We start from the raw sequence: 21,946 nt of genomic DNA on the forward strand, positions 1-21,946 counted from the left end.
CATGCACAACAGAAGAAAACGCGGTCTGGTCCCGTACCATCCCCATGATCAGTTACGGCTCGAACCATTGTGATCCACAGGGTTTTCACTGACTAATTTTCAGAAGCAGATCACCAGGCCTCTCTTCCTCCTCCATCTTGGTCCAGAAGTGCCGCTGAAACTTGTTCAGCATCATAGCAACACAAGCCTCCACTGGCAGGTGGGTGGTGGCTGCACATTAGAGGCATTGACTGGAAATCCATATGAAAGGAAACAATTCAATCACTGAACCACCACTGCCTCATTGAATTTCTATAAGGAGCTGCCAATACTGTCCAGCCCCAAATACTCCCTGCATCTCTCTGCCCCTAGCCTCCGTAACTGCATGCACCCCACCTGCAGCTGTTCTCATTCTTTCCTCTCCCAGGCTTGCCTCCAGGCTCCTAGATGTTCTTGGCTAAAACTATTAAGTGTGCTCAGAGCCTCCTGGCCAATCACAGCCTGAAACAGGATCACGGCAGCAGCTAGCATGACTGAACACTCACTAACATGTCAGGTGCTTTCTAAGTATACTTATCTTTTACAACAACCCGTTGGAGCTACCATTACTAACCCCATTCTTAGATGAAGGAACAGAGGCACAGAGAGTTACAGTAGCCTGCAGAAAGTCACACAGCTGAGAAGGGGTGGGGCCAGGACATAAACCCAGACCATCTAACTCCAGAGCCCTCATTGGCAGGGACAGATTACTCAATAAGCAAGGCAAGCACGGGCTTACTTGTGCTTACTTACAAACCCATAGTGCACAATTTCACCTGTCTTTCACCACGTCTTTCATGTGGTGAAACCCATGGAAAGTGTGCACCACAGATTAGTAAGTAGACACAATTAAGCCCGTGCATACCTGGCTTACTGGTTAATCCACCTCTGCCTACTGGGTGCCTTTGTGCGCACAAGCTCTAGCTACCCTCCACTGTTTGTCCCTTCATCGTTCATTCTGGAAGAGTTGGCAAACCACCATCAGGCACCAGGTGCTTGAGGGTGCCAGGGAGGACCAGCTGTGTCCACACAACACTGGAGCCCAGTCCTTCCCACCTACCCCCACACTGACACCTGCACAGGCACCCACACCCTTCATCACCACCCTTCAGGGGCGGCTCCGGCAAGCCAGACAGCATTCCACACTTTGCAAAAGTAGAAACTGAGGCTTACCATTGGCCCCAGGCTGCAAAAAAAACCACACAAAAAAATCCGCAAACCCAAACCACAGGCCCCTCTTCTCTAGGGGTTATGGGATGTACACAAATGAGAAAAGGAGAAGGAAGACAGCTTAGCATGTGTAGCAGGCAGAAGAACGGCCCCCAAAGATACCCACATCCTAATCCCCAGAACTGGTCAATATGTTATGCCACACGGCAAAAAGGACTTTGCAGATGTGATTAAGTTAAAGATCCAGGTGGGGAGAGGATCCTGGATCATCCAGGTGGACCCACCATAATCACGAGGATCCTTATAAGAGGCAACAAGCGAGTCGGTCAGAGTCAGAGAAGGAGCCGAAAGAGCTGTGCCATGCGGCAGAAGCAGAGGCCTGGTGATGCGAGGGAGGAGCCTGGGGTTCAGGAACATAGGCACTCTCTAGAAGCCAGAAAAGGCAAGGAACACACTCTTCCCTGGAGTTTCTAGACGGAATGCAACCACGTCAACACCTTGATTTTAGCCTAGGGAGAGCCACTCTGGACTTTGGACCTTTAAGATAATAAATTTCTAGTGTTTTCAGCCACCCAGTTTAGAGCAGTTTATTACAGCAGCAATAGCAAACTAATACACCACTTACAAAGAAGTCAGCTAGACCCAGCACGCTTATTTAATGGCCCTTTGGTAGAGTAACTGTGGCTGTATTAGTAGCACCAGTAATAAGTACCATTTACTAAGGGCTAATTAAGTCCCAAGCACCTTGCTAAACACTTCACAAACATTTTTTTAATGAACTTCTGTCATGGATTGAATTATGTCCCCCCAAAATGTATCAACATGGTTAGGCCATGTGTGGTTGTCCTCCATTTTGTGATTGTAATTTTATGTTGAGAGGAGTAGGGTGGGATTGTAACAACCTGATTCAAGGTAAAGGGAGCTTCCCTCGGGTGTGGCCTTATCACCTTTTATAAGGCAAGCAAGCAGAGAGTTGGGGGGCCTCAGACCACCAAGAAAGCAGCACCAGGAGCAGACATAGGGTCCCCACGCCTGAGAAGCTCCTCGACCAGGGGAAGACTGAGGACAAGGACCTTCTTCCAGAGCCAACACAGAAAGAAAGACTTCCCCTAGAGCCAACACCCTGAATTTGGACTTTGTAACCTACTAGACTGTGAGAAAATGAATTTCTCTTTGTTAAAGCCATCCACTTGTATTTCTGTTACGGCAGCACTAGATGACTAAGACAACTTCTCATTTCAGGATAATTTTAGATTTACAGAAATGTTGAAAAGATAGTACAGGGAGTCCTCATATCCCTCGCTCAGCATCCCCTAATGTTAACGCTTCGTATAATCATAATACATTCGTGAAAACCAAGAAATCAGCAATGGTACCACACCATGAACTAAACTCTATAGACTTGACTTGTATTCCACCAATTTTCACAAGCACTTTACCTTCCCAAGAATCCTAGGAGATGGGTACCATTTTAAGGCTATATCATGAAGAAGGATGCTGAGGGCCAACAAGATTCAGTCACAGGCTCATGGTCACACAGCAAAGAGCGGCAAGCTTAGATTTGAACTTGGATTCCTCTGCATCCAGAGGTTCTGCTTTACCCCTACACCATCGCGTCCCTAAATATCACCATCCCCATTTTTAGAACAAGAAAAACTGGTGAGAAGCTAGTTACCTCAGGCACAGTGCCAGGAGAGCAGTATCACACCTGAATGACTCTGACTCCAAAGTCCTCGCTCCGTAACGCTACCATCTCCCTCCCTGACAGGGCTGGAATGGGCTGCCTGGGCCATCAAAAGCCACCAAAACCCATGAAAAATATCATGGTGGCCCTGAGGAAGAAGGAGGGAATCCTGCCCCTGGAAACTGTGTACCTGATCTAGGGCCACTGATAAACCTAAGAGCTTTCTTATGGCTCTCAGTCAGCAAAGAGGAACACAAGTGGGCCAACAAAAGAGTCCTTGACAAGAGTATTTCTAGTGTGAGTAGCACAAGGAGTTGCCATCAATAACTAGTCCTAAATTTAGAATCAATCACACCACTGGGATCCTTGCTTTGGCACCTTTACAACACAGTTAGGATGAGCTCCTCTCAAACAGTCTTCTCCTGGGGGACCCTGGATCTCGAATCTTTCTAGTTCTGAAATTTACCACCTGAGTAACAAAAGACCTAAGAAGAACAGCTTTTTCCACTCTGAGGTCATTAACAAAATCACAGACAGGGGAAGGGAAGGGGACCCAGAATAGGACATTCTAAGCTGGATCACCCTTAACAAGCTTTTATTTCCCTTTCAGCTATCGTGATCTAGTAGACCTCTGGATGCTGTTAGGGCAATTGTTTTGCTATCTGTATCTCTGTACCAGTGGTTCTCAAAGTGGGGTCCCCGGACCAGCAGCACCAGCATCACTTGGGAGCTTATTATTAGAACTGCAAATTCTTGGGTCTCACCCCAGACCTACAGAAACAGAAAATGTGATGTGAGGTAGGGCTCCGCAATCTGGTGGAACGATGCCTCCAGGTGTTTCTGATGCATGCAACCATTTGAGAACCACTGAGCTATATATTTCTACCCTTCACGGCTGACCTGTGACCTAGAAAAGCATCCTGAAGGCTTTCTGTCTACAAATGAACAGAACGTCATCCATCGACTGTGGGCCCAGAGAGGAAGCTGGGGCAGTCTGCGGTCACAGCATTCATTCATCACATGAGAGAGAAGTAGAGGCCAAAGGCCAGGCCTGTGCTACAGGCTGAGGCAGCTACATGCTACAGACCCATCCTGGGCTTCATGCAGCATAAAATGTAGGATCCATCTATTATACCTACAAGTGAATAAATACTTACAAACTGTGGCAAATGGTATAAAGGAAAAGAATGGGAGGATACTACAGAGAATAATGGGATCTACTTTCACCTCAGTGGTCAAAGGAGGCAGGCTTCCTGGAGGAAGGGACATTGTGATGGTTAATTTTATGTGTCAACTTGGCTAGGCTATGGTTCTCAGTGGTTTGGCCTAACAGTAATCTAGTTGATGTTATGGAATAGTTACATGTGATTAAATAAGCAAGACTTAGGAAAAGCAGATAACCTGTAATGTAATGTAATCAACTTTCATAATGCAATCTAATATAATGTAATCAATCGATCAGTTGAGGTCATACCAATATAGGGTGGGTTCTCAATCTAATCACAAGGACATTTAAGCTGCGATATGACGGATGAGCAAGAATTGGCCAGGCAAACAGGGAAGAAAGTCAACATTCTCGGTAGAGGACAAGCTTGTGCAAAGGCCCTGAAGCAGGAGAGAGCTTGGTGTTTTGGAGGAGCTGAAAAAAAGCCAGTGTGGCCAGGAAACAGTAGGGAGGCAAAAGGAGTTGTGGGAGATAAGGCTGGAGAAGTTGCCAGAGGCCAGGTCTCATGGGCCTCATGGGCAGGGCCAAGAGTCTGTATTGGAGTCTAAGCTTAATAAATATAGTTCTGAATTTTATGTATAATATTGACAACAGAAACAGTAACTTCAGCACTTACTATGCGTCAGGCACTGTTGTAAGTGCTTCGCAAAGAATTTTAATTCTTAACAACAACCCAGAAGTAGGTTCTATTATAATCATCATCTCCATTTCACAGATGAGGCCAGAGTTATTACGTTGCCCAAAGTCACCCAGCCAGCAAAGGATTGGAACCCTGTCAGAATAACGTTAGAACCCAACCTCTCGACCGCCTCTCGACCGCCTCACCATACTGCCTCCCAGCAGGAAAGCGGACAGCAGTGGATGGATGGAAATGATCTGGTTTGCATTTTCAAAAGCTCACTCCAATGCTCTGTAGAGTGTTGTTGTTGTTAGCTGCTGTCAAGTCACTGCCAACTCATGGTGACCTCATGTAGAACAGAGCGAAACACTGCCCGGTCCTGTACCATCTTCATGATCGTTGGTATGTTTGAGTTCATTGTTGCAGCCATTGTAGAATGCCTTCCAACCTAGGAGGCTCATCTTACAGCACTATAGTGTTTCCATCAGTTAATTTCTAGAAGTAGATCACCAAGCCTTTCTTCCTAGTCTGGAAAGTCTGCTGTAACTTGTCCGCCATGGGTGACCCTGCTAGTATTTGAAATATGGGTGGCATACCTTCCAGCATCATAGATACACACAAGCCACCATACTACAACAAACTGACAGACGGGTGGTGACCATGAAGGCAGGGAGAGGAAATGGAAGCAGAGGCCACTGTGTCATTCGGGCAAGAAATGGGGTGGCCTCAGCCGGGGTGGTGACAGCAGAGATGTCTAAGCCAAAGAGATGTTGAGCAATAAAGGAAAAAGTGGACTCTCCCAAGTCCTACTTAACAAGTCCTAAAACTCATGACTGTGAACAAAGTCAGTGTACCCTGACCTATCCTTCCCATCCTACATGCTCAAGGGGAAGTCCCCCTTCATTTTCACACTCTCTCAAGACTGGATCAGGGAACTTAAGGGAAAAAGAGCCCCTCCTTCCTCCATCAGAGAATTGGAATAAGGGCTGAAAAGAGCTCTCCCTCTTCTATAGGGCAGACTCAAAACACAGGGCTGGGATTGTGACAGAAATATCAGCACTTGGTCTCTTCAATCTGAGGCACTGTTCTGCCTCAACTTTAGCATTCTGAGGAAATAGTCTGTTCTTTGTTTAGAATGGATGTTGTTATCCCCAGGAAAGGTCACAAATGGCCAAGAGACCTCATCACAGTATCCCCAGTAAACACATGGATCAGATTAAAACTTACAAATAAAAAGAGGCTTCCAGTTCATTTTACCAAGCAGTTTCCCTTTAATCACCTTGACTGCCTCATAGTTCGTTAGTGAGGGTACGACAGCACATTTTTCTGGGAGGCTTATGTTTCCAGAAAAGTGCCCCCTATGGCTTGGGAAAATAGTATGGGACTTGGAGAGGCCTGGTATTACACCACTTCCTTGGGCAAGATTTAGAGTTTGGGGGTATAATCAGTGTTAAAGAAACCAAATGACGTTGACTCATGGTAACCCATGTGTGTCAGTGTAGAACTGTGCTCCACAGGGTTTTCAACTGCTGATTTTTCTAAAGTAGTTCTCCAGGCCTTTTTTCCAAGTAGCCCCTGAGTGAATTTGAACAGTCTACAGCCAAGTGCATTAACCACGCAACTACCCAGGGACTCCAGGGACAGTGTTAGCTGAATTTAAGACAGAGGTCTCCAGACTCAGGAAAATTCCACGGCCTCATGCAGCTTGCTTGGCACACCCCGTCATAGCTTTACATTAGAATCCTGGTACCTTTGCTTGACATGCCCCATAGCTTTACATTAAAATTCTGGTTCCCTTCTTCTTAACTTCTTCCCCAAAACTAGAGGAAACTGGAAGAAACTAGTTTAGATGCCATGTCAACATTCAGGATAACCTTTTTGCTCATCAGATACTTCATACATAATAACTTCCCAGCTTCCAGGTGAAATTTAACCACCATTTTATGAACATGCAATGTATGAAGTTATACGTAAATCCCATTGCGCCTGCATAGTATGATTAAGAATGTTGCTGATGTAACTTGTATGAACTTCCTACTTGTAAACCCCTTAAAAGTAACCTTTCCCCTTGCCCTTGCTGAACAGTCATGGCAGCAGCAGTCCCGATTGCTCATTTCCTTGTGCAACAAATTAAAGGCACCTTTCTATTCTCCTGCCTTGGTCTCTCATTTATTGGCTGAGATGAGTTGCACCAAGCAGAATTTGGGGTTTTCACCCAGCAACAACTCTGAAAAGAAAAAAAAAAAAGAGTGATGGGGGTGAGGGAGTATGGCGGCTTCATGCCAGTCCCCTTATGGAGCCTAAGAATCAGGCCAGATGTGGTACACACCAGCCTGAGGTCTATGTTGGCTTGGGACTCTCCAACTGACCAAGGGACCTGCTGGGCTTCCTGTCATCCTTGATGGGTTTAATCAGGTACCTCTGGGCTTCCATTTATCAAGGGGAGACTTGCTTTCATTCTCTGACCTTCATGTCTGAACACACTAGGCAGGGGCCAGCGGTGGAGTCTGTAGACCCAGGGTAGTTAACCCTGTAGGCCTCTAGGGGAGGAGAAGGGAGGGAAGGGATGGGCAGTGGGAGGACCACTTCCTTATGTCCATCAGGGACAGCAAAGTGCATCTAGCATATGTCCTGTCTTGATGGAAAAGACACAGGCTCACTTATTACTACAGCTGTGGAAAGGCCATATGGATCTCAGAGATTGCAAGGCTTTATTTTGAAAGGTTATGAAGTGGGCAGTTATCCCTACAAAACTCTCTTGCATATGACCGACCGTCCATTCCTCCCACCATGGTTTGCCCCCTATTCCTCCTCCTGATGCTCACTGCCTCACACGGCCACAGGGTCCCTGTATTATAAATTTAAATTTTAAAACCTGGTGAGTGAAAAAATGGTGTGTCTTCCTCTTGCTTAAAAATTTATTAAATTAAGTACCTCTTATTTGTAGGGTTCTCAGTATTTTTTCCCATAGGATAATAAAGCTTAAATAGCAAGGGCTACAGCCCTACGCTGGCCCCATTAGAAGGGGCCAAGAAGCTTCTATGATGTGAGAAAAGGTATTAGAATAGTATGGGACCGACAACTTCCAAGGAATCAGTGACTCCCCACATGTCCCTTGGTCTCAACTGCCCTAGCATTAGGACCCAAGAAACCCTCCCTTACCAAGATACCATAAGCAACAGTTAACACACCACTCAGCAAGCTCTCCGAGAAGTACAATAGTCTGCTATGAGCAAATCGTTCTCGAGTGGCCCGTAAGAAGCCGAGTGAGTGGCTTAATCACCCAGCAGGGTCTAGTACACAGTACATAAAACTCCTCCGAGATGGCAAGCCCGTAAATGGAAAGCATTATCATTTGTAACAGGATTAATAACAACACAGGCTTGAAACAAACAGACACCAATGGATTACTTCTCAGACCTCTTCAGGGAGACCACAGAGTTCGATGGAGGCTTTTATTTCTTTGTTTTTAAATAAGACAGGGACTCCCACCATGTGACACCAGGGGTCCTCTCCAGAGAAATTGCAGCTGGTGCATCTGCCCTGCCAATGACAAGCTGCCTGGAGTACAGAAAAGTCTGCACAAGGAAGGGCCAGAAGGAATTTTACAAATCTGATTTAAAAAAAAAGACCAAAGATCTCTTAGCAAGCCCCAGAATCTTAAAAAAAAGGCTTTTATGGGGATCAATATCCCATGTTACAGTGTAGTTCTTTTTTTTTTTTTTTCACTTTTCGTTTTTATTTATTTCTTAATTGTGCTTTAGGTGAAAGTTTACAGCTCAAGCTAATTTCTCATTCAAAAATTTACACATATATTGTTTTGTGACATTGGTTGCAATTCCCAAAATAGGGCAGTATACCCTCCCTTTCCACTCCCAGTTCTCTGTGCCCACTCATCCAGTTCCTGTCCCTTCCTGCCTTCTCGTCTTGCTCTTGGACAGGAGCTGCCCATTTGGTCTCGTATATTTGATCGAACTAAGAAGCATGTTCTTCATGTGTGTTATTTTTTGTTTTATAGGCCTGTCTTTGTCTGAAAAGTAGACTTCAGGAATGGTCTCAGTTATGGGTTAGCAGAGCGTCCAGGAGCCACAGTTTCGGGGGTGCTTCCAGTCTCTGTCAGACCAGGAAGTCTGGTCTTTTTATGTAAATACGAATTCTGTTCTACATTTTTCTCCTGCTCTGTCCGGGACACTCTGTTGTGATCCCTGCCAGGGTGGTCAGTGGTGGTAGCTGGGCACCATCTAGTTCTTCTGGTCTCAGGCTGGTGGTGTCTCTGGTTCACTTGATCCTTTAGTCCTCTGTGCTAGTATTTCACTTGTGTCTTTGATTTTCCTCATTCTCCTTTGCTCCAGGTGAGACGGGAACAATAGATGTATCTTAGATGGCCACTCTCAGGCTTTTAAGTCTCTAGATGCTACTCACCGAAGTGGGAAGTAGAACTTTTTTTTTTTTTTAATGATACGTACACACAATGGAACACTATGCAACGAAAAAGAACAATGATGAATCCAAGAAACATCTCACAACATGAATGACTCTGGAGGGCATTATGCTGAATGAAATAAGTCAGTCACGAAAGGGCAAATATTGTATGAGACCACTATTATAAGAACTCAAGAAAAGGCTTATACACAGAAAAAGAATTCTTTGACAGTTATGTGGGTAAGGAGGGAGAGGGAGGAGAAGTCTCTAACTAGATAGTAGACAAGTGTCAACTTTGGTGAAGGGAAGGACAACATACAATGTAGGGAAAGTCAGCACAACTGGACCAAAGCAAAACCACAGAAGTTTCCTAGACACATCCACACACTTTGAAGGACCAAGTAGTTGGGGCCTGGGAACCTCCGTCTCAGGGAGACATCTAGGTCAACCGGTATAACATAGTTTATAAAGTGTAGTTCTTGAACCCTGGGGATCTGTGTTTACAATGTGGACTCCACGCAAAATACTTGAGAGATGGGGCTCAGACATCTGCCTTTGTAACAGGCTGCTTCAGTCCTTCTAGGTCCCTGGGTGGTGCACATGGTTTGCACCTGACTACTAACCTAAAGGTTAACGGTTCAAACCCACCCAGTGGCCACAGAACAAGAGCCTGGTGATCCGTAAAGATTACTGTCAAGAAAACTCTATAGAACGGTTCTATTTTGTAACACACGGTGTTTTGGATTTTCAGTCCTTCTTAAGCAACCAAGGCTGACAAACCATGCCCTTTTTCATTAATGCACTGCTGACAGAGAGCTAGAGTAGGAAAATGATTCATACTTTTAAACTAAGAGAGTTTCAATCACATCTGCATGTAACTTGGAAATAAAACATAAGCCACCACTTTCATCACTCGAGTCTCTGGTCCTCAAATCTTTCAAAAGACAGTTCATTACCAAAAAAAAATAGAAAAGACATCATTTTTACATTTACTTCCTTCCCCTTCTTTGATGAAGTCTCTACTGACGAGCAGTGAGAAAGACAAGCTGACAACATGGTGGTGAGCCAGCCCCTCTGCTCAACAAGTTTACTGAGATGGTCCACCTCACTGTCTTAGTTACCCAGTGCTGCTGAAACAAAAATACCACAAGTGGGTGGCTTTAAAGTACAAGAATTTATTGTCTCGGAGTTTTGGAGGCTAGAAGTCCAAATTGAAGGAATCAGTAGGGCTAGACGCACGCATGCGCTCTCTCTCTCTCTCCAGGCTCTGGGGAGAGATCCTTATCTCTTTTAGCTTCTACAAACCCACTGCTGAGTAAATTCTGTAGGACTCAGTAGAGCTGTCCCATAGGATTTCCAAGGCTATAAATCTTCACAAAAGCAGACTTGCCTCATCTTTCTCCCGTGGAGCGGCTAGTGGATTCAAATCGCCAAAATTTAGGTTAGCAGTTGAGTGCTTAACCACTGTGCCACCAAAGCTCCTTTTAGCTTCTGTAGCTCAGGCATTTCTTGGCATTCCCTGCCTTGCAGATGATCCTAACATGGTGTCTTCCCCTTCTGTATGTGTCTGCCTGTGTCTATAACCAAAAAAAAAAAAAAAAACCCATTGCTGTTGAGCCAATTCTGACTCATAGTGACCCTAAAGGACAGAGTAGAACTACACCCATAGGGTTTCCAAGTAGTGCCTCGTGGATTCAAACTGCCCACCTTTTGGTTAGCAGCTGTAGCTCTTAACCACTTGCTACCAGGAACCCTGCTGGCATAGTGGTTAAGTGCTACAGCTGCTAACCAAAGGGTCGGCAGTTTGAATCCACCAGGCGCTCCCTGGAAACTCCACGGGGCAGTTCTACTCTGTCCTATAGGGTTGCTATGAGTCGGAATCCACTGGAGACAGGCACTGGGTTTGGTTTTTTGGTTTGGATACTTCCCTTTACAAGACACCATTCAGAAGAGATTAGGTTCCACCCTACTCAGGTATGACTGCGTTAACATAACAAAAAACCCTATTTCCAAAGGGGGTTACATTCAAGGTACAGGAGTCAGGGCTTCAACACATCTTCTTTAACACTCAGGCCCTATCAGCCTCGTGACTATGCAAAATCCAGACATACTCCAACCTCGGATCTTTCTAAGCCTAGGTCTGAGAAGGCCCAGAGGCAACGCGAATCCAAGTATACAGAACAGAGACAAATAGGGTTGATTTGGCAAGAATCCAATTCACAACAGCCTCAGATTCAGACTTTTTATATTTTCTCCCAACGGGGTCATATAGCTTCACAGAGACACAATATTGGTTTGAAAACAGAAGATACTCATCATATAACCTTGACTTTACATCCGACTCCCAGACCAAAACCACCTATAGTGTGCTCTGTCTCCTTATTATTCTAACTCCTATAATTATCTCATGAAAAGCATGATTATATTGTATTAAGCTTCTTTGTGTTGAAGAGCATTCGGTTGTTCCATGGAAACATTTAAAATTCTCTATAGAGTTTTTAACCCTGGGTTATGCATTTTCTCAGTTTTTTAACATAATAGAAGGCTCAAACTGATGTTGGCCAGGTCTTCTCTTGAGCTCTGAGAAGCCCAACCGCGAAGTTTCCGATGCAGGAGGATCATTCAGCACCGGTGTGGTCTTGGACTGCCCCCCTCGTCCTGCCAGAGGACAACTGGCAATCTCCAGGCACGGGTGGCAGGAAAAACAAGAGTAGGAGTTTCCAAGTTAACATCTCCTAGGCCTCGTATCTTTGGTGTCCTGCCTGGCCAGCTGCAGGCACAAACTTAGGTGTAGAATGTCTGGGAAGGAGGAGGGCGCTAGGGGATAACTTACATGGATGAACTTTCTGTATGGAAGCTGGAGAGCCAGAGTTCAAGAAAACAGGGTAGATTACGATTTCGAGGGTTTGGTTTTTAGTATGTGAAGCTTTTATTCCTTCTCCCTCTGCCACAATGGCTTTCCTGATGCTTTAAGAAAGAGGAGAGCAAGATACTATCCAAATCCTAGGAGGGGAAAAAAAAAAAAAAAAAAAGGAGGGGAAGGGAAAGAAAATAACCTCTACTTTGTACCATCTCAGTGTCAGCACTCTGCCACGCATTTGTATCTAACAAACTCTGCAATGGTTATCTGGTTATTCTGTTTGCACCACTCCCTATCCATTTTTAGCCCTATTTTGTACCCTGGCCAGCTGACCTCTGTAGACTACTACACCTAGTCTTCTTTACCTGCTGGCTTCTAGATGGTTCAGACAGCCAGAGGTCCAGTCAGGAGAGTTGGAGGAAGAAGGAAAGAAGTCAGGTTATTTCTTCCCAGCTCCCTTCCTCCTTGAATGCCACCTCTTGAGAGTAGCTCCATTCTTCCTCAACTACAGCTCTTGCTTGGCAGCCTTCCCTCAAAGTGTCACTGGGCTCCAATTAGCTCCACCCACCTCCTCCCCTTGCCCCCTGAGCCCGAGAAGTGACAACGGTTCCTCACTCTTGTGGGTCCCTCACTCTTGTCAGTCACTGAATACCTCATGTACTCAGTGGTTCCTTGACCCACCCAGACTTCTGTAACTATTCCTTTCATTAGTCTACACTTGCACCATCTGGGATCACTTCTGTTTCCTGCCACAGGCTCTGATACTGACACTCATTCTAAATGTAATTGCAAGTGAGAGGAAATATAAGGACGTGTATCTGTAAGCAAGTGGAGGCCATTTCTAAGAGTCTGCTAACCTGAGTATATGGACTAGGATGCAGAAGAGCTGACAAGGTTAATTCAACATCAGTGTGGCCTTGGGTCCACTTCCTAATCCAACCAGATGAAGGGCTTTAGGGTCCCTAAACCTTGTGCGTAGTAGATGCACCCCCAAGCCAAGCCCATTGCCGTTGAGTCAATTCTGACTCATAGCAACCCTTAGGGTCTCCAAGGCTGTAAATCTTTGCAGAAGCGGGCTGCCATATCTTTCTCCCATGGAGTAGCTAGTGGGTTCAAACCACAGACCTTTTGGTTAGCGGCTGAGCACTTTTAGCCACTGCACCACCAGGGCTCCTAGTAGATGCACAGAGACCTTTTTTTTTTTTTATGTTTGACAAAATATACATCGCAAAACATTTGCCATTCCAATCATTTCATGCTTAATTGTACATGAATTTCACATACATATCTGCGACATTAGTTACATTCGCCATGTTGGATGCACAGGGGTATTTTTCCTCCTCCTGCACTTTCCACAACCTTCTTACTAAAAAAGAAAGAAAACTGAGAGCGCATGGAACATTTCAAGCGCCTTTGGGGAAAACAGTCCACAAGAAAGATAATGATAGTAGCTAGCTGCCACTGACCCTGTATACTTTTTATAACAGCTCTGTAAGGGAGCTTCTTTACCTCCACCTATCAGATGAGTAAACAAAGTCAAAGAAGTTATTTAAGCAAGCTGCCCAAAGTCCCACACCCCATATCTGTCCGACCTCAAGGTTGTCCTTTACTCTCTACCGTACTATTTCTACAAAGGGGGAAATAAGCATACATAGTCTCCAAGTTATGCCTGAATTGAGCCTAAGGGGATCAGGTTGCCCTGCCTTTGGCAAATCAAGAACACCAAAGGAAAAAAAAAAAGAGAATTTTAATCTCAAGAGCCATCCTAGCTCAGAAATTAGTTATGAAGTTATAAGTGAAAAAACTTATATAGTATACAAACATATATACATATACCCAAGACCAAACCCATTGCCCTAGAGTTGATTCCAATTCATAGCGACCCCATGTGTTACAGAGTAGAACTGAGGCCCATAGGATTGTCTTGGCTATAATCTTTGTAGGAACAGGTCACCAGGTCTTTCTTCTGAGGGGCCGCTAGATGGGTTCGAACCACCAACCTTTTGGTTAGTAAACCTGTTGCCATCGATTCAATTGCAACTCATGAAGACCAGTGTAAACCATTTGTGGCACCCAGGGACCTTAGTACAGTATAACATACATAGTGTAATTCCATCATGGATGTGTGTGGCTGTATATCTCTATAATGATTCTTTATGCACAGAAATTGTCAAAAATACTTATCTCTAGAAAGGTAAGAAAGCTATGCTCTTCTGTACAGTTTTAATTTTCTACCATGAGCACAGAACTTAATTTCTTATTTAAAGGAAAAGAAAGGAACAAGGGTGGAAGTAGATTAGTTTATATGAACATTTAGACCAATGGATCTTAACCCCTGTCTGTGCACAGGAATCACCTGTAATCATCTGGGCCTCATCCCCAGAGATTCTCATTTAATTGGTTTGGGGTTTAGCCTAAGCACTGGGGTGTTTAAAACTCCATCAAGCAATTCTAGTGTGCAGCTAGGGTTGAGAATCACTCCACTAGTCCATTAGGGTACAGTTTAGGCCACAGGTGAAGGGCAGGAGTCTTGATTTTTGTACTCCATGGGCCCCTTTGGCAATCTGGTGAAGCTCATGGGCATGTTCTCCAAAAAATGTTTTTAAATGCACAAAATAAAGCAAAAAGGAAATAAATTATACTTGAATACGGTTACAACAATATTTTTAAATTCTGATATTGTAATATGAGTACTTCAGGTACGTTATTAACACACCAAGCAACAAGATCTAAAAGCGGGTCTGTCAGCTCTCATCATTTAGATGTAGTGATGAGCGCTGATAATATTTAGTGTCTGCAGTAACTGTAATGTGTCATGGGTTTTGTACTAACAAAGTTGGGTACTTCAACACTACTTTGGTTTGTTGACTACATTCATAACTGAAGAAAATATTAAATTTCAGTTAGAATTCAATGTCTATAAAGATTTTTTTTTTCCCCATTTAAGCTCAGCCTCCCAGGTTTAGAGGGAGGAGAAAGAGGAGAGGGTGCTGGAAAGACAATGGCTTTGGAAGACTCACCTATCCCAAGATCTGTTCCACCAGGAGGTACAAGATCTTCAGGCGAAGGGAAGAGAACGAGAAAACAATTTCAATCTTAATCACACACGTGCTAATTTCCATACGAGACTTCTCTTCTTTTTTTTTAGTAACTCTGTAAGGCTCCTTTGAAGCATAAAAAATACACATTTCCTGAGAACTAGCTACACTGTACATTTTAATTACTGCAATATTTTTCAAGTACCACTTCATGTGAAAAGATCCTTGTTTCCTCCACTAAAAAGCCTCAACTGTTTTATCTGCCTCAAGACATCCATCACATGAGTGCCAATATCCTGGGATGTAAAAGGGGCTTTTTGAAACTTTCTAAGTGTTCAATCAATAGGCTCGTTTTCATATGGTGCCACGCTGCCTACACAGAACCTGAACTTTTTTTTTAAATTTAATCTGAGTTGAAAACAGCATTGACCACATATTGAGTGGCTATTCTACTTCAGGTACAGTCCTAGGCTCTCTTCCTGAATTAGCGCTAATGTGCATACATGCCATACTAGTATCCCATCTGACCAATGAAGACATAACTAAGAACTTCAAAACAAAGTTTGATGTTACAAAATCATTCTCAGGGAATGAAAGAAGAAAGGGAGAAAGAGAGAAGGGCAGGGGAGGGAGAGAGAGAGAAGAAAATCAAGAGAAAAAAGCCCAAAGTTCGTTAACATTTGGGTTGAAACTGCAGTTATAAATTAAAAGGTAATTATTTTTAACTAAACGATGAAATATTTTCCTGTAATGCGCAGACACCACCACAGCCACTTATGGCAGCAACAGACTGAACTAAAATAACTCAAAGGCCTATTTTTCTACATAGCCACATTTTTCTAAGGACTCCACAGCTGACTCTTTAAATTTCTCCCATCCCTGAAGTAATAACCCACTCAAAGTGATACAATAGGCTAAATGCAGGAGAGAACGGCACCGTGGGATCCAGCATGCAGGCACATGGCTGCTGAAGAAGCAGTGGCAGGTCCCAGAAGTGAGAGACAGGTAGCCCCAGCAACCCCAAAAGCAGACAGGTTAGGGAGATTCTGGCTGGTGGCCCCACCGCTGGTCCATCATCATCTTCAAATAAGGAGTCTCATTCCATCATCACAAGGGGGCGTTGTGAAATGACCTGACTCAAACATTTTGATTCTCAACGTTCTCAGATCTCATTTCCTTTGGCTTAAGAATATCTGAAATGTGGGTGGGGGAAGTTCATAATGGCTGGTGTTAACATTAAGCAAACATCACAGCATAATTTAGGATGCCCCAAATTCTCCTTAAGCACATTAAAGACTGAGAAAAGGAATCCTCAAAAGTGAGCTCACAAGGAAAATGGCAGACTAACCAGTATCACAAACACTTTTATAAGAGCCTAACAGAAGTCTCAGCAACTCACACTTTGTCATTTTCTGTCCCTCCAGAAGGAATGTATGAGAGGTGAGTATAAAAGGAAACTGGGGGTATGGGTGCTAAAAGAGAACGAAAATGGCATTTATTAACTCCAAAAAAAAGAAAAAAAAAACCAAACCCGTGGCCATCCAGTTGATTCCGACTCATAGCGACCCTATAGGACAGAGAGGAACTCCCCCCAGTAGGGTTTCCAAGGAGCAACTGGTGGATTCGAGCTGCCAACCTTTTGGTCACCAGCCAAGCTCTTAACCACTGACCCACCAGGGCCCCTATGAAGTCCTACTGAATTTAAAAGGCGCCCTGGCTGCACAATGGTTAAAGCGCTCAGCAGCCAACCACAAAGTCAGAGGTTCAAACTCATCAGCCTCTCTTTGGGAGAAAAGACCTGGTGATCTGCTCCTGTAAAGATTACAGCCTAGGAAACCCTTTGGGGGAGTTCTACCCTGCTGCATAGGGTCACTATGAGTTAGAATCAGCTTGACAGCACACAATAACAACAACTGAGTTTAAGGTCCCTGAGTGATACAAACACTTAAGTACTCAGCTATTAACTCAAGGGTTGGCAGTTCAAACCCATCCAGCAGCACCATGGAAGAAAAGGCCTGGCACTTTGCTTTCCCAAAGATTACGGCCAAAAAAACCCTGTGGCATTGGGTTTAGGAGTTTAAGGGTTCCCTGCGTAGGGCAAATGGATGACGCACTCAGCTACTAAACAAAAGGTTGGTGGTTCAAATTCACCCAGAGGTCCCTCAGATGAAAGGCCTGGCAATCTACTTCCTAAAGGTCCCAGCCATTAAAAACCCCATAAAAAAACAGTTCTACTCTTAACTACATGGAGTCTCCATGAGTCAGAACAAACTCAACAACTGGTTTCGGTTGTTTTTTTGGGAGGGTACTGAACTTAAGGGTCTTTCAATATGTGCCATTATTTGCTTTAATTTTTCCCACAACCTAATCACCTCTCTAATTCTAAAATGAAGGAACTGGAAGTCAGAGTGTTTAAGTAACTTGCCCAGAAGCACACAGCTAGTAATGGCATAGTTAGAAATGGAAGCTCTGGGTCAAGCCTTTCGCCCATCACATTCGTTAGTTACCGTCAGCTCAAATTTCAAGGCTCAGGAAAACTGCACCCAGGCTCCTAAAAATCTTCCCTTTGTCATAATCTCTTGGGAGTGGGGTAAACATCAGTGAACATCGGAAAAGTCACAAGACAGAAAAAAAAACGGCAACCGTCATGGATTGAATTGTGTCCCCCGAAAAATGTGTCAACTTGGCGTAGGCCATGATTCCCAGTGTTGTGTGTTTGTCCTCCATTTTGTGATTGTAATGTTATGTTAAGAGGATTAGGGTGGGATTGTAACACCACCCTTACCCAGGTCACACTCCCCGATCTAATGTAAAGGGAGTCTGCCTGGGATGTGGCCTGCACCACCTTTTCTCTCTCAAGACGTAAAAGGAAAGGGAAGCAAGCAGAGAGTTGGGGACCTCACACCACCAAGAAAGCAACACCGGGAGCAGAGCATGTCCTTTGGACACAGGGTCCCTGCACCTGAGAAGCTCCTCAACCAGCGGAAGATTGAGGACAAGGACCTTTCTCCAGAGCCAACGGAAAGAGAAAGTTTTCCCCTGGAGCTGACGCCCTGAATTTGGACTTGTAACCAATTAGACTGTGAGAAAATAAATTTCTCTTTGTTAAAGCCATCCACTTGTGGTATTTCTGTTATGGCAGCACTAGATGACTAAGACAGCAGCTGTCCCAATTTTCCAAAAAAGAGAGAAAGGAAGTGGATTCCAGAAACTATTGACCCTGGTGAGTACTGAAGCTCCACAAAGGGGTATTCAGCAAATGGTTTGTGATCACCTAAAAAGAGATGATCTGCACAGCAGAATGGGTTCGTGGGGAGCCAGTCACACAGGGCAATCTCATTCCCCCTTCTGGAAGGGTCCCTAGGTTGGTCAACCAGAAGACTGTGACAGACACAGGACTTCTGTTCCAACAAGCCATTTGACCTGGTTTCCCACAAACATCCCTGTGAAGGAGTAATGGCTCCCAAGGACAGCAATGGTGGCACAGTGGTTAAGAGCTACAGTTGCTAACCAGAAGGTCAGCAGTTAGAATCCACCACCCACTCCTTGGAAATCCTATGGGGCAGTTCTACTCTGTCCTACCGGGTCGCTATGAGTCAAAATTGACTCGACAGCAATGGGTCCAGGGACATCATTCCAAGGACCTATCCAACCTCCCAAACGAGGAGACTTCAAGACCATTTTGGTCATGTATCCCATCAGCACAAAGTATGCATATACCAATCATATATGTGTATTTATTTTAAAAATATATATACTGCTGCCAACTTATATAATATTAGTAAAACTTAAGTCTGTAATTTTTAGGGGGGAAATAAATACAAGTTTTCATACTTTCTTCCCATACCACAATGGATTATCTTGCACACCAAATTTTAGAAATCACCTCCCTGGACTTGCAACATAGTGACCACTTGAAGCCCAAGGACCTTCACCTGACCTGAGCCACATACCTGACTCAGCTGACATCTTAAACCATGATGCCCCAGTCATGTCCCTCCACAGCTGCCCTTCAACTCCTGAGAGCCTTTAATCACTTCTTTCCACTTTGTTCCTGCCCACCGCCTACCCTCTCCCAGCTTCACTTCCTCCCCCTTAACCATGTATCAGCAGTGCCCTTCTCTTCCCCACATCCTCTCTTTCCACCGTAATCACCCAGCAAAATTCCCACCTTGTAACAACACACCGTGGCTGGATCTCAGAGTCTGCCTTCTCCTCTTGTGCACTCAGGCAGTTAAGTATTATCAGGAAAGATAAATGAATACCTAGACGCCACGTAGACACCATTACCAACTTAATGCAAATCCTCATGTTTGGCAGGGTTTTTAACATCAGTAACTTGGGCTTTTTCTCTTCCTCAGTGAGCTCCATTCCCCTTTATCCTCAGCCGAGGATTCCAAAGCATTGCCTCTCTCCCACTCTCCTATTTTCAGGAGCCCATTTGATCTTCTCCCTCATCCATCCACTCAACCATTCTTTTACTCTTTCCGGTCTTTACTGGGCACCCACTATGTTCTCGTACTAGAGACAACACTGAACCTCACGGCGCTTACCTTCTAGTGGGTAGATGGTAAACAAGAAAATACCAGGTGCTGGTCAGATGATGTAAATACAGCCATCACTACACAGGGAACAAGCAAGCAGGGGCCAGAACATTCAGGGCATCAGATGTGACTCACTTCGCTTCCTGCCCACACCTCCCCTCGCTGATGTTTTGTTTTTTTTTTTTTTCATTGAGGTAAGATTCGCATAACTAACCAAAAGACCAGGTGTCACTGAGTCATCTCAGACTCATGGCAACCCCATGAGTGTGAGAACAGAACTGTGCCCCATAGGGTCTGCAATGGCTGGTTTTTCAGGAATAGATCCACCAGGCCTTTCTTCTGAGGCAGTCTCTGAGTGGACTCAAACCTCCAGCCTTTCAGTTAGCAGCCGAGAAAGCGTACAATTCAGTGGCATTTAGTACATTCACAATGTTGTACGACTATCAGCTCTGTCTAGTTTCAAAACATCTTTATCACCCAAAAAGGGAGCCCCGTACCTGTTAGTAGTCACTTCCCTTTCCCCCTCCCGCCCCCAGCCCAGCCTCTGACAACCACTAATCTGTCTGTCTGTGGATTTACCAATTCTGGATATTTCCTATAAATGGAATCATACAATTCCCCCTCCAGTTTTGACTATAGCTCTGCCCATCCTGCTTTCTGCCTCTAGCCTCCTCTGCTGTCTTTTGTGTTTGTGATCCCTCACCTCCTAACTGTCCTGAGACCTCAGAGCCTCTCCTCCTTTATTTTTAAAAACCTCCCTCTGAGCTGGCTCTTTCCCTAAGCCTATGAGCAACTCTCTCATCCTTTGCGAAAGTCACCAGGGATTTTCATATTGCCAAAAGCAATAAAAACTTAGTTGGCCTTACCTTATTACCAGCCCTCTTCTGGTCAAAGGATGCACGTTACCTTGGATAATTAGTGACTTAAGTCTCTGTGCCTCAGTTTCCTCATTTGTAAAATGGAGATCATAACAACACTTACCTCACTGGGTTTTTATGAAGAGCAAATGAGTAAAAGTACTGAACTGTCTAAGAGAGTGCCAGGTACACTGTCGGGACTCAAAAAAACGTTACTTATTATTACAGCCAGGATTATCAGTCCCATAAAACCCCAGACTGCACTCTGCTGGAGACAGAACATGCCTCTAGCCATTTCTGCAGGGTTTTTTGTATCTTTGGCCAGCCTGTAAACACGTAAGTTTTCCAGGGGTTGTATCTTCTGGGGTAACACTCCTTTGGGGGTGGTATCATCCACCCTTTTGGCTTTAAACCTTAGAAACACCTAAAACCACATTTATCCAGGTCTTCCTCCTCCCCGGCTTAGCCCAGCTCTGCACCCAGAGATGAGCACTGTGCATACATCTGCACCTGTGTGAGGCCTTGAACTCAACATGCCCTAAATGAAGACCTGCTCTGCCTCCGATGGTTCAGTGGGTCAACATCACAGACTTTTAGAGCTAGGAATCAGGCTGGATAACATCTGACCCAACGTGTCCACTATTGCAGAAGAGATTGAGGCTCACAATCTAGTCAGTAGCAGGGTAAGTACCAGCCCCCATCTCCCAACTTCCCAGCTGGCGTCCTCTGTCCTATTTCGAGAAGACTTTCGTTGCTCAATACATCAGCACAACTGTTCTGCATCTTCCAGGGTCTCTCCTTTTCTACCAGCAACAGGGCTGCTGACTGCCACCCCTACTGCCTTTTTTATCCCCTTGCTCCCACTTCCCATGTCTCTCCTCCAACCGTGTTTTATTTTTCTCCCTGTCTGTCATGGCCTATGGTTCTCACACTTGCAGGGGAAAGGCTGGTCCTTCATAAATACAGAGTTCGTTCTCCTCTTCAGGGAATGAGGGGCTCAAACAAATCACAGAGGCAGGTAGAACCCTGAACCTTCCTTCTCCCACCTGACTCCCAGCCCCTAGCCCAGTCCCACCTGTCACCATTGTTATAAATTGAATTGTGTCCCCCAGAATGTGTTAGAATCCTAATCCCTATACCTGCGATGTAATCCCGCTTAGAAATGGGGTTTTCTTTTGTTATGTTAATGAGGCCATATTAGTGTTGGGTGTTTCCTAATCTGATCACTTCTGAGTTATAAAAAGAGCAGACTAAACACAGAGACAAGCGCATACTGGGGAAGACAGATGCCACATGAGGACAGCCAAGAACCAAGGAACAAATGGGGCTACTGACAAGGAAGGAATCCACATGCCAAGACTCTGATTTGGACTTTCAGCCTCCAGAACTGTAAGAAAATTAATTTCTGTTCTTTAAAGCCACCCACTTGTGGCATTACTGTTACAGCAGCACACGGTAACTGAGATACCCTTGATGGTGGAAGGCTTCTTCTTCACTGCAGGAAAATTT

The 21,946-nt window shown here is 44.7% G+C and overlaps 1 protein-coding gene across 6 annotated transcripts in view; it reads right to left on the bottom strand.

The window, feature by feature from the left end:
- Positions 1-21,946, bottom strand: part of MGAT5 (alpha-1,6-mannosylglycoprotein 6-beta-N-acetylglucosaminyltransferase) — a 430,917-nt gene that overhangs the window by 371,183 nt on the left and 37,788 nt on the right. Inside the window, exon 1 of one of the 6 annotated variants that reach the window (XM_023543014.2) lies at positions 4,923-6,815. The exons of the other annotated variants lie outside the window; for them this stretch is intronic. The gene's annotated coding sequence lies outside the window, so the exon portion shown is untranslated. Of the gene's footprint in view, positions 1-4,922; positions 6,816-21,946 lie in introns of those variants that run through there. 6 annotated transcript variants of the gene reach the window in all.

The sequence above is a fragment of the Loxodonta africana genome, chromosome 6 (genome assembly GCF_030014295.1).
Source record: "Loxodonta africana isolate mLoxAfr1 chromosome 6, mLoxAfr1.hap2, whole genome shotgun sequence".
Lineage (NCBI taxonomy): Eukaryota > Metazoa > Chordata > Mammalia > Proboscidea > Elephantidae > Loxodonta > Loxodonta africana.